At 41.3% G+C, this 12,606-nt stretch overlaps 1 protein-coding gene across 4 annotated transcripts in view; it reads right to left on the bottom strand.

The window, feature by feature from the left end:
- Nucleotides 1-12,606, bottom strand: part of DHRSX (dehydrogenase/reductase X-linked) — an 863,646-nt gene that overhangs the window by 587,704 nt on the left and 263,336 nt on the right. The window lies entirely within an intron of this gene.

Genomic DNA, 12,606 nt, shown 5'->3' with positions numbered 1-12,606 from the left:
TTTTCCTTATAATTCCCTCCTAAACTTGGGGTGCGTGTTATACGCCGGCATATATATATGGGGGCTCTGAGTAATTTTCTAGCAATAAATATTGATTTTAACTTGTAAGCAGGTGTCAGAAAAAGGTTTAGTCTTTAAGTGTTAAACTTCCCTTATCTACAGACAGAAGTTCATCCCTTTAATCTAAGAAGGAAATGTTGCTTTGTGATGTCATATGTGATGTTGTGATAAAACTTGGCAGGCTGCCTGGATTTTTTTTTCAGCTGTCAGAGAACTCTCTGCACTGTTTTAAGATCAAAAGAATCGCAATTTTGATTCTTAACGATTAATCGTGCAGCTCTAACAGGACCCTGCTGTATTACCAAGATACAGCTGCGTTAAAGTGGTTGTAAACTCTGAAATGATAATCAAAGCATATCCTTCCATAGTGTGTACTTGTGTCAATCCAAAGCTCCAAGTGTGATTTCTGTTTTCTCTCTCTTCTCTCTATCTGCATTAGTCACTTCTGACAGGTTATCCGGCCAACACAAAATACCAGGCCCCGCCCCCCTCCCGGCACACATGAGATGAATGGTAGCCTCAGTGGGGGGCGCTAGGTCTAAGTTTATAATTTGCTATGTTGCATGGTAAATATCATGCCCAAAAAAAATTTTAAATGTATAAATATCACTATTAGTGATACTAGTATTTTTGTATGGCACATTGATATTTATACATTAAGAATGTTTTTGGGCATGATATTTACCATGCAACATAGCAAATTATAAACTTAGACCTAGCTCCCCCCACCACATACATTTCTCATTTGCACTAGGTTGGTAGGTTAATTGGATCCTATCTAAATTGTCCCTAGTATGTATGAATGTGTGTTAGGGACCTTAGATTGTAAGCTCCTTGAGGGTAGGGACTGATGTGAATGTACAATGTATATGTAAAGCGCTGCGTAAATTGATGGCGCTATATAAGTAACTGAAATAAATAAATAAATTTGCATTAGAAGTCACATCTAGTTTGGGGGATAGCAGCCTTTATTTAAAAATTCACAACAAATTTTGGCACAAGGTTTACATATTTCTATTCCCTATGGGAATATTTAGAGGGAGGAGGGGTGTGTGTCTATTCCCACCACACAGGTCTGAGATTACACTCAGCTCCCTGCTGTATGCTGTGCAGTGTGTGATGTCAGATCCCCACCTCCTGCCTTCTGGAGCTGAGAAAAAGTATTTTATCTGTGTGTTTTAGAAGGCTGTAGAAAAGGAAGGGCTGCAGATAAACAAGACCAACTTACATAAGAGGATTTGATTAATCCCTGTCTATTACCTGAGGTTTGTCACTTCAGTGGGTATATTTAAGGGTCTACAACCACTTAAAGAATGTTAATAATCTTATATTTCCGATGGGATAAGGAGCCTTACTCTCTGCTGTGCGCTATGGTTTCTCCTGCCAGCCCCTACATCGCTATATACCACAGTAGTGATGTGAGAGCTGCAAATTCAAACTACTGAGTTTATTGGGAGGCCAGTAAGTGTGTTGGATGCAGACGATTCTTCAACAATAATACCTGTATCTTTGCAATACAATACATAGTGGCGAGGCTGAAAGGAGAGAGAGATATAAGGCTGCACCCAAATATCATGTAATAACCAACTAGGGCCAATATGATTACATGTAATCCAACAGGAATTATAATTTGTTCATTTTGGAGAAAATCTGTCACCCTAATCATGCCAATAATCTGATCTAGATTTTCTTTATCCTTATCACTGTACTTTTCAAGACTTTTCACTTTTTTTTAATAAAATAAAACCTTAATGATAAGAAGCATTCTTTAAATCAAAACATGTAACATGACAAAGGACTATACAGTGTATTATCATAAGACAGCTGAAACAAACTGTGCTCTGTACTAAATGATGTGCTTAACGTGTTTCATTCAGCAGCCCGCATTAAGGATGGATTTAGACCAGTGTTTCTTAACTCTAGTCCTCCAGGCGCCCCAACGGGTCATGTTTGCAGGCTTTTCATTAATTTGCACAGGTGATTTGATCAGTTTCACTGCCTTAGTAATTACCACAGCCGTTTCATCTGAGGAAAATCCTGAAAACATGACCTGTTGGGGCGCCTTGAGGACTAGAGTTGAGAAACACTGATTTAGACAACATTAACTATCGATATAGAAACAAAACTGATAATCAGACTCACAAAAATATTTTATTTCTAGCCAGTACTAAACGGGTATCTGCATTCACACTGAACTAAAGTTCCATGTAAAAAAATAAAACAACAAGAATTAAATATGCACACAAATGCATTAGAATAAATTGACACATTTTGTTTTAAAAACTAACCTTTGGTTCAAATAAAGTTCTATACACATTTAGAAAAAGATCAGTAAACAGGTAAATTAAAAGAGAGCTCCACTCAAAACAGTTATTCTGCCTTGGGTACAGTTCTGCAGGGCAATATTCCATGACTGGGCCAGTCCTTGAAGGTCTCTTGGTCCTCAGTGAAATGTCACCATAATATTCCTGTCTGAGGAATAATGCAAAACACCACACTCAAAGATGTCAAAAGTGTTTAATTTCAGTACAACAGTCCACTATAAGACCACAAAATGTAGTTACTGTAGTTCACGGTACCAAAAGTGCACTTTTAGCACTCGGAAACGCAAAAAAATACTATACCCAGCTGCCAAGTAGCATGCATTACAGAAGTTTTTGTTTTATTCTGTTCCTTGCACCTACACAGTCCACCATCTGTACCATTCACATGCTACAACTCCTGATTAAGGGGGTAGATCCAGCCCTCTGAAACTTGCAGAATGCCATTGGGTACATTTAGTGGACTATTTTATAAAAAATAAATAAATAAAAAGTGGACTCTTATCTTCGAGTGTGTGCATTGTTCCGATTTGAATTTTAAGTTCCTTTAGGACCTTTCTGTGCATAAACGCTGTCCGTTCAGTGCAAACGCACTAAGACTGATCCACCACAGGGCACAGGTTTGGGGTACTAGTGCCATCTACCTACCCTTTGTCTATCATTTACCTGAGAAGCCATAATAGACTATGCAGGAATTTTTAAAAAGAAAAGGCAGTAACTGGACTCATACTGTATAACTCTAAAAATATTTTTATTGAAATATATATTCATATCTGGGCCCTACCCAAAATAAATTTACAAAATTTAAAAAGACAATGTTTCAAAGTTCCTATGTCTCTGACCTATTCACTTTTCAGAAAGCACCAAGGTTACATATTTCAAAGATTGTTTGTGTTTAACCATTTAAGCCCCGGACCATTTGGCTGGCCAAAGACCAGAGCACTTTTTGCAATTCAACACTGCGTCGCTTTAACTGACAACTGCGCGGTCGTGTGACGTGGCTCCCAAACAAAATTGACGTCCTTTTTTGCCCACAAATAGAGCTTTCTTTTGGTGGTATTTGATCACCTCTGTGGTTCTTACTTTTTGCGCTATAAACAAAAAAAGTGCATTATGTTTTACTTTTTGCTATAATAAATATCCCCAAAAAATATATAAAAAATGTTTTTTTTCCTCAGTTTAGGCCGATACATATTCTTCTACATATTTTTCGTTAAAAAAAAAAAATCGCAATAAGCGTTTATTGATTGGTTTGCGCAAAAGTTATACTGTCTACAAAATAGGGGATAGTTTTATAGCATTTTTATTAATATTTTTTTTTTTACTGGTAATGGCAGCGATCAGCGATTTTTATTGTGCCTGCGACATTATGGCGGACAGATCGGACACTTTTGGCTCTATTTTGGGACCATTCACATTTATACAGCGATCAGTGTGACTGGCAGTGAAGGGGTTAACCAGGAGGGGGCGCTGCAGAGGTTAAGTGTGTCCTAGGGAGTGATTCTAACTGTAGGGGGGATGGGCTACGTGTGACACCACATTGATCACCGCTCCGATCACAGGGAGCTGTGATCAGTGTCAGTAAACAAATGCTTGTTTACATCAGCATTTCCCAGTTCTTCCTCTCCGTGAGACGATTGCGGATATCCCTGCGGACATCGAGTCCACGGGACCCGCAATCACACTCACGGAGCTCGCGGCAGGGTCGTGCGCACGCCACCAAACGACAGCAAATTCAAAGGGACGTACCTGTACGCCCATTTGCCTGTCCGTGCCATTCTGCCGACGTAAATGTTCGTGCAGCGGTCGGCAAGCGGTTAACTTTATATTGCAAGAGAGCTCCATTTATGTTTTTTTTCGTTAAAGTTTAGTAGCACACACCTAGAGACTTGTAAATTAGCTCAGTTGGTAAGTTACTATATTAAATACAGTGATATCTTGGATCTCTTTTTTGATATTTAACCAAATCAGGGCTTTGGCCATATTAGATACATCCTAAAAAACTTCAACTAATTTCTTAGGGAGTATCTTCCACTGCATACCCTTTTTGCCCAGATGCTACTGCTGGCAAAACCAGGCTGCCAAAATGACAGCCAAGACATGCCCTGTGTCACAGCAACAGCTGCAGAAGCTCCTGTGTTAATGTACAGCGTTTGAAAGCATCGCGTGAAACTTAGTTATTTTTATTTTATTTTAAATCAGCGGCAGGAACAATACTTACATGAAAAAAGAGTCTGTGCGCTGGTGGCTGCTATGTTCCTTGAAATCTTCCCTTCTCTGCCCCCGGACACCCCAACAGTGGTGGAGGGTAATACAAACAATTTCATCTCTTACAAGCACTAATCAAAAGTGCCGACTAGGACTGCCCCCAATCCATTCATAGAAGTCGTACTATCAGTTTCACTATCACTGTGCAGTTCACAGTGTACACTGAAATCTGAAAAAGCAATTTCAGTACATGAGAAGAGCCTGTAAGTTTATGTAAACTCTAGCAATAAGCATCTCTTATTTGTTCTCTTTTGGTCTGTTAAAAAATACCATCAAAACCATTTTATTACATCTGTTTGACAAGTGCAAAAAAAGATAGCTGGTCATCCAGTCAGAAATCTTGTGCGCTAACAGTGACAGAGGCCAAAAGCTCACCAAGTTACCAGTTAGCATTGTTCCCTGCTATCTCCACGGACTACAAAACAACTTGCCTTGTAATGTAGAACAGAGGGAGGTGATATATAGCCCTAACACACTGCCTGTCCTAGGATGACAACACTGCCTAGTACCGTTGTCACTGTAGGACAGGAAGCATACTAATGGCAGAAATAACAGGTTAAAATAAAAGGAAGAAAGTGTGAAAAAGAAAAACTATTGCACACACCACATCTATGGAATGGCAAGCTGCAATACTATAAACCTTTGTTATTTGGCTTAGATAGGCTTTAAGGTAAGGCTGGCGTTCAGGCTTAAAGTGGTTCTAAAGCCTGAACATGTTTCCCTTATTGCATTTCCTGCATTCAGGTAAAAATTGTTTGGGCATTTAAGCCCTTCGTTATACTTACCTGAGCCCTCACTTGATCCAGTGCTGTGCCCTTCTGTAGCGGCTCTCCCTGCTCTCACAGGCTTTGCTGAGGCAGCGGGAGCCATTGGCTTCTGCTACTGTCAGTCAAATCCTGTGACAAGGGATAATTTAAATACCAGTAATTACAAAAAATACCAGTAATTATTACTAATTTTAGTAGACACAAAACACTATATTCTAAAACCCCACTAAATACAAAGGATGAGACAATGGCAATTTCATAAATAACAAATAATTCTAGGCTTAAAATCGCACCCAAAATGTGCAACAGAATTGGCATTTAAGTATGTATGTGTATGTTGCCTGTCAGCAATATTAAGTTGAAAATTTTTAGCCACTTCAAGACTGCAATATGTATATATATACATTGCGGCTCTAAAGTGGTTCACTGAGGTTATGGCTGAAGCTATCAGCCATATTCCCGGCATTTTTTTCTTCAGCCGGTGGCTGGATTTCTCATAAAAGCATTCCGGGGGGGGGGGGGGGGCAACTTCTCCTGCTGCTCTCCCGTGTTTCTTGAGCTTACCGTTTTAGTCAGCTTGCCTGGGATCCAAAGGTGCGGCCGGCTAGTCCCAGAGGCAATCAAAGATTAGATTGTCTTTGTTCGCCTCCATGGCCTCGGAAGACTGGAACAAGGTTATGACGTCACTTCCAGCCCAGGCTGGAAGTAAACAATTTTCTTTTTAAGCAAAAGTTTAAAAACAATTTTTCTTTTTGATGTTTTGCATTTAAAAGATAAAAGGAGAGATTTAGGGTCTTTTTGACCCCACATCTCTCCATAAAGAGGACCTGTCATACATATTTCTATTACAAGAGATGTTTACATTCCTCATAATAGGAATAAAAGTGATAATAAAAAAAATAATAAAGGGACAGTGTAAAAATAATAGATAAAAAAGTAAAATAAATAATAATAAGAGCAATAATTCTAGCGCTAGACCTCCTCTGTAACTCTAAACAGGTAACCTGTAAAAAATGTTAAAGCGTCCCCTACGGAGCTTTTTAAATGCGGTCGTCGCCATTCCACCAGCATGCGCAATTTTAAAGCATGACGTTAGGTATCTATTTACTCGGCATAACATCATCTTTCACATTTTACAAAACAATTGGGGTATATATTGTTTTATTTCTTTTTCTATTCATTAAAGTGTATTTTTTTTTATTGTGTTTGCAAACCACTGCACAAATGCCATGTGACATAAAAAAAATGCAATAATTGCCATTTTATTCCCTAAAGTCTCTGCCAAAAAAATGTATATTGTTTGGGTGTTATAAGTAATTTTCTAGCAAAGAGTGCCAGAAAAGCCCAGTCTTGAACTTTATTACTGTTACAAGTAAACACAGTTTCTTGTTATGAAGACAGCAAGAGTACAAGTAGATATCTCCTCCTAAACCAATGCAGAATAGGGATCAGTGCTTTCATTGTGACCCTAAAGAAGAGTGGTGGTGACAGAGTTTAAAGGGGTTATAAACGCTGTTTTTTTTTAATGAAAAGATAAAAATAACAAACATCCCTATACTTTCCTGCACTGTGAAATCGTTTTGCACAGAGCAGCCCCAATCCTCTTCTTCTGGGGTGCCCTGCCGGCCCTCCCCTTCATCGGGATCCCTCACAGAAAGCCACTTCCCATGGGAGGCACCCATGCGGGCACTCTTCTGAGTCCTGCTGCTGCGTCCATTGACAAAGACAGCGGCACTCGGCCCTGCCCCCTGCTACCATGCCACTGGATTTGATTGACAGCAGTGGGAGCCAATGGCTCCTTCCTGCTGCTATTAATCTGTCCAATGAGGCGAGAGACAGCAGCTGGAGCCGCTGCGTTTGTGCACATTGCTGGATTGAATCGGGCTCAGGTAAGGAAAAGTGGGGGTCTGGGGGGAGCTGCAGCACAGAAGGTTTTTCACCTTTATGCATAGAATGCATTAAAATGGCTGTAAAGTCTCAAGGTTTTTCACCTTAATGCATTCTATACATTAAGGTGAAAAGCCTTCTGTGCTGCAGCTGCCCCCCAGACCCCCCTTTTACTTACCTGAGCCCCATCTGATCCAGAGATGTGCATGAGCCCAGCGGCTCCAGACGCTGTCTCTCTCCTCATTGCACAGATTGATAGCAGTGGGAGCCATTGGCTCCCGCTGCTGTCAATCAAATCCTGTGACACTGGTTTGGGGAGTGGGGCCAATTCCCAATGTCTATGTCAATGGACGCAGCAGTGGGACTCAGGAGCGAGCCAACACGGGTGCCCCAATGGAGAGCGGCTTTCCATAGGGGGGACCCTATGAAGGAGAGGAGCCAGGAGCGCCTGCGGGGCACCCCAGAAGGGGAGGATCAGGGCTGCTCTGTGCAAAACCACTGCACAGAGGAGGTATGACATGTTTGTTTGTTATTTTTATTTAAAAAAATAACCTACAAACACTTGGTGAAAAACCTTGAGGCTTTACAACCACTTTAACACTTAGCACAACAAACTGTTGACATGATCACTTCCACAGAAGCAAGCTTTATATGTCTGAAGGAAAGCAGAAAAGAGTGTATAAACCCTTGATGACTCACTATGTGTCTCATCAAAAATAGGGTCAACAACTCCAAACCTGCCAGTTTAAGAAAAGTCAACAAGTTGAGCTCTTATATTTCTATCATAACAAGCTAAGCTTAGAGTCTCACAGATGAGAGAGAATTTTCCAAATATGCCTACAGAGAAACCACTAGAGGACAATTGGTATCACCTATTCACTTGGACCTGTGGATCCAGAAACCTTAAGGCCTGGTTCACACTGCCGCGACGTGTCATGCAACTTTAGAGTTCAAAGTCACATTACAAGTTGTGCCCCATTAACTCCAATGGAACCTTTGCCACTCAAGTTGCTCCGACTTAGGAAAAGGTAGCTGCACTACCTTTGGTGCGACTGTGGCACAATTTGCATTGACTTCTATTAAAGAAGTCGTAAGCAAGTTGCGGTGAAGTCGTGCTGGGATGTCAGATGCAAAGTCGCACGACTTTAAAAGGCGCGGCAGTGTGAACCCGGGGCTTAAATACTGTTTGGGGACTAGACCCTGAACCACTTCACTGAGAAATAATCTGGTTTTGTAGAAATTCTACAACGTTTTTCAACATATTAATTTAAAGTGGAATTTCACCCTAAAGGTCCTCCTACCACCTTTTGGAATTAGTTTTTTGGGGGGAGAGGCTAATTAAAGTGGAACTTTACCTATAACAACTTGATAAAAAAGAATGTTCTTTACACATATCTTGATGAAGTGCATGATTCAGCAGAAAGATGAAAGTCAGTGTGACAGTTCTGCTTTGCAGTTTGGTGGTGTGTGCATTGCTCATTGAAAGTGCATCAAGTGGTCCAGCTCCACCCGGGGGCTGTCCGGAGAATGAAGAATTTGTTAGATGCGGCAAGATATGTCTGACTACATGCAAATCCAGGGACGTGCCACTAGTGTGCAACCGAATGTGCTACATCGGCTGCGACTGTAAGAAGGGATACCAGCGCAACAGTGGCGGCACCTGTGTCCGACCAGAGGAGTGCAACTAAATCATTTGTATGACGATCGTTTATGAACTGGAGAATGTTTCCTCCAATGTCACATGTAGGAATGACAAAATTGGTGTTGAGTTATTCACTTTACGGTCAACACAGAGGACAAGGGGGCACTCTTTACGACTGGAGGAAAAGAGATTTCATCTCCAAATACGGAAAGGTTTCTTCACAGTAAGAGCTGTGAAAATGTGGAATAGACTCCCTCCAGAGGTGGTTCTGGCCAGCTCAGTAGATTGCTTTAAGAAAGGCCTGGATACTTTCCTAAATGTACATAATATAACTGGGTACTGACATTTATAGGTAAAGTTGATCCAGGGATAATCCGATTGCCTCTCTGGGATCAGGAAGGAATTTTTTCCCCTGCTGTAGCAAATTGGAGCATGCTCTGCTGGGGTTTTTTGCCTTCCTCTGGATCAACTGTGGGTATAGTATTGGGTATATTGTTTTTTTTGTTTTTTTATGGTTGGACTGGATGGACTTGTGTCTTTTTTCAACCTGACTAACTATGTAACTATGTAACTATGTAACCAAGAAACATACATTCCACATTAATAATTATGCCACCATATGCTACCATAATTGTGCTGTAAATTGCCTCCAGCCTCAAAAAACAGTTACATTCCAGGAATGCCGGGATTGCTAACTGTCCCATGTGCCTGTGTCCTCAACCAAACTGTCAAACCATCAAATGTATGGAGTCATAACTGATCACATGTGCAATACCATGGCAGTTGCAGATCAAACAGAAGCAGCTTCCTTGGCTGTAAAGGATAGGAGGGTTTAATTCCACTTTAGGACAGTCAGCAGATCGACCTCTACAAGTTCGGTAGTGCATAAAAATGTCTAAAAATGGAAAGCAACTGAGTGTGCGCAGAGCAGGGTGAGGCAGTGGGGTTGATTTACTAAAGGCAAATAGACTGTCCACTCTGCAAAGTGCAGTCGCACTCTGCAAGTGCAGTTGCTCCAGAACTTAGCAAATGAGGTAAAGCTTCACTTTGCAAAGAATACCAAATCACATGCAAGGAAAATTTAAAAAAAAAACACAATTTTTGCTTGCACATGATTGGATGATGGAAGTCAGCAGAGCTTCTGCTCATTTACTAAGCTCTGGAGCAACTGCGCTTTGCAGAGTACACACTCTATTTGCCTTTAGTAAATCATCCCCAGCGTATTACTGGATTTTAAACAGTATAGATACTAGGGTGCGCCGAATGGAAATTTTGGTACCGAAACCGAAAATGCAGGATGCACTTAGCCGAAAAAACAAAATATATTTTTTTCCAATTGTATTATATTTGACTTTTTAAAGAATATCATCAATTTAAATTAATATGAATTTATTTTTAGCCATTATTGGCAAATTTAGTGAAAGAAAAGCTCAAGAAAAATGCAGTCTGCAGTCTCTGACCATCTCCTGTAGTATGTCTGCAATCTCCTAAACTTAAACACACTGCTAATAGTATTAGCAAAATTTCCATTTGGTGCACCTCTAGCAGACATGATACAGGAATTGGTCAGAGACTGCAGACATGATACATGAGATGGTCAGAGACTGCAGACATAGTACAGGAGATGGTCAGAGACTGCAGACATAGTACAGGAGATGGTCAGAGACTGCAGACATAGCACAGGAGTTAGTCACAGACTGCAGACATGATACAAAAGATGGCCAGAGACTGCAGACATAGTACAGGAGATGGTCAGAGACTGCAGATATGATACTAGAGATGGTCAGAGACTGCAGACATAGCACAGGAGATAGTCACAGACTGCAGACATGATACAAGAGATGGCCAGAGACTGCAGACATAGTACAGGAGATGGTCAGAGACTGCAGATATGATACTAGAGATGGTCAGAGACTGCAGACATGATACAAGAGATTAATGCAGCCTCACCAGAGCCCATGCAGTCTCACCAGTGCCCATGAAATTCAGTCTCACCAGTGCCTACGCAGTCTTACCAGAGCCTATGCAGTCTCACCAGAGCCCATGCAGTCTCACCAGTGCCCATGCAGTCTCACCAGAGCCCATGAGATGCAGCCTACCAGTGCCTGGTAGTGCGATCTAACGCTGTGTCACAGAGCTGGATTGAATCACCAGGCAACAGCTGTAACAATGTCCCGCTCCCTAGACTGGAATTGGATCAGTGTACCGCCTATCACAAGAGCCAGGACATTGTTACAACAGCCGCCCGGCGATTCAATCCAGCTCCGTGACACAGTGTGAACTCGCGGTGCCAGGAGGATACTCACAATGAGAGGAGGACGGAGGGGAGGACTGTGACAGGGGCATGACAGGGGCGCGCCAGGAGGACTAGTGTGACACCCAGAGCGGACCGCCCCCTTTTCGGTTCCATTATCATCATTTTTCTTCTTTCAGCCGATAATTTTCGGCGGTTGAAATTTCGGTGCCCCACTAATAGATACTTAATTTGAATGCTTTATATAGCTATACCTGAAAACCTGAAGCAATCTAGTAAGACTAGTTTTCTGACTAGAAGTGCCAATTTAAGTTTTAGTAGGAACCCACTCCCACTTCGGATCTGATCGCCTAGGCAATTTCACCAGAAGTTTGGCACCAAACCTGCCCCCCCTCTCCCTGCTCACATCTTTCTGGGGCACATCACATGTCCCAGGAAGCTACAGACCATTCACAGTTCAGCATGGCTCGTACGTGTGCAGTGGGAAGCTGTCTATGAAGCTCTGAGACTCTATGAGTCACAGCTGGCTTCCCACACTAAATATGCTGTGGGGTGGGCCCCCGAAGACCGAAAAAAAACTGGGCCAGGTATGGCTCACTGGACAGGTAAGTGTCCTTTTTTTAAAAGTCAGCAGCTACAGTCCGCTACAGTAGCTGCTGACTTTTGCTTTTTTTCAAACAGAGTGAAGAACTGCTTTAAAGTTACCAACTAAAAAGACTACAAAAAGTTTATTAAAGTAGAACTATGGGCAAAACTTTAAATCTAATTCAAAAATTCATGCTGAAGTGTTAAATCAAAATGAATACAAATGAAAATAAGAATAAGACTGCAGCTGCTGCACAAAGTTGCTAAAACCTTAAAACAAAATAAAATATGAAACAGCGCTAGCTATCAAACAATATACATCCTAGTGAATGGTGCCTTATACATCAATGTATTTGTAAAATAATAAAAACAACAAAAAACATGCACAAAATCTAAAAAGTGCTTGGTGCTTCCATAAAAGGGGCAATGGTGCTCCAAAACTTTAAACAAGTGAGGTGACTCCCCCTTCGGTGACCAAACTCACCAGAAATATTAAATCCTCAGCTTCGCAGTCTGAGATCAAAAAAGCAGTGATCTAATGATCTGGGGATATGCAGGATGGTTCCTCAGCAAACTTCTTACAAGAAGATATTTTATGACAGAAAGGATATACCACACTCCATAGATGGAAAAACAGAGAAAAACTCATAGTGAAATACCATTTAACATGAGTTATCAAGCACATTAAATGCGCAACTTACAGAATATTTGGCAAAGACAGGCATCAGTAAAAAACATCCCAGTTCGCAGCTGCGTGGCGTGCATTCCACGGAGGCAGCAACTGCGTCACTGGTTAGCACGAACTGGTAGTACATCTACGCG

Source organism: Aquarana catesbeiana, linkage group LG02, assembly GCF_042186555.1.
Source record: "Aquarana catesbeiana isolate 2022-GZ linkage group LG02, ASM4218655v1, whole genome shotgun sequence".
Lineage (NCBI taxonomy): Eukaryota > Metazoa > Chordata > Amphibia > Anura > Ranidae > Aquarana > Aquarana catesbeiana.
Note: the sequence above shows the minus strand (reverse complement) of the source record. Positions and strands in the feature narration are given on the sequence as shown.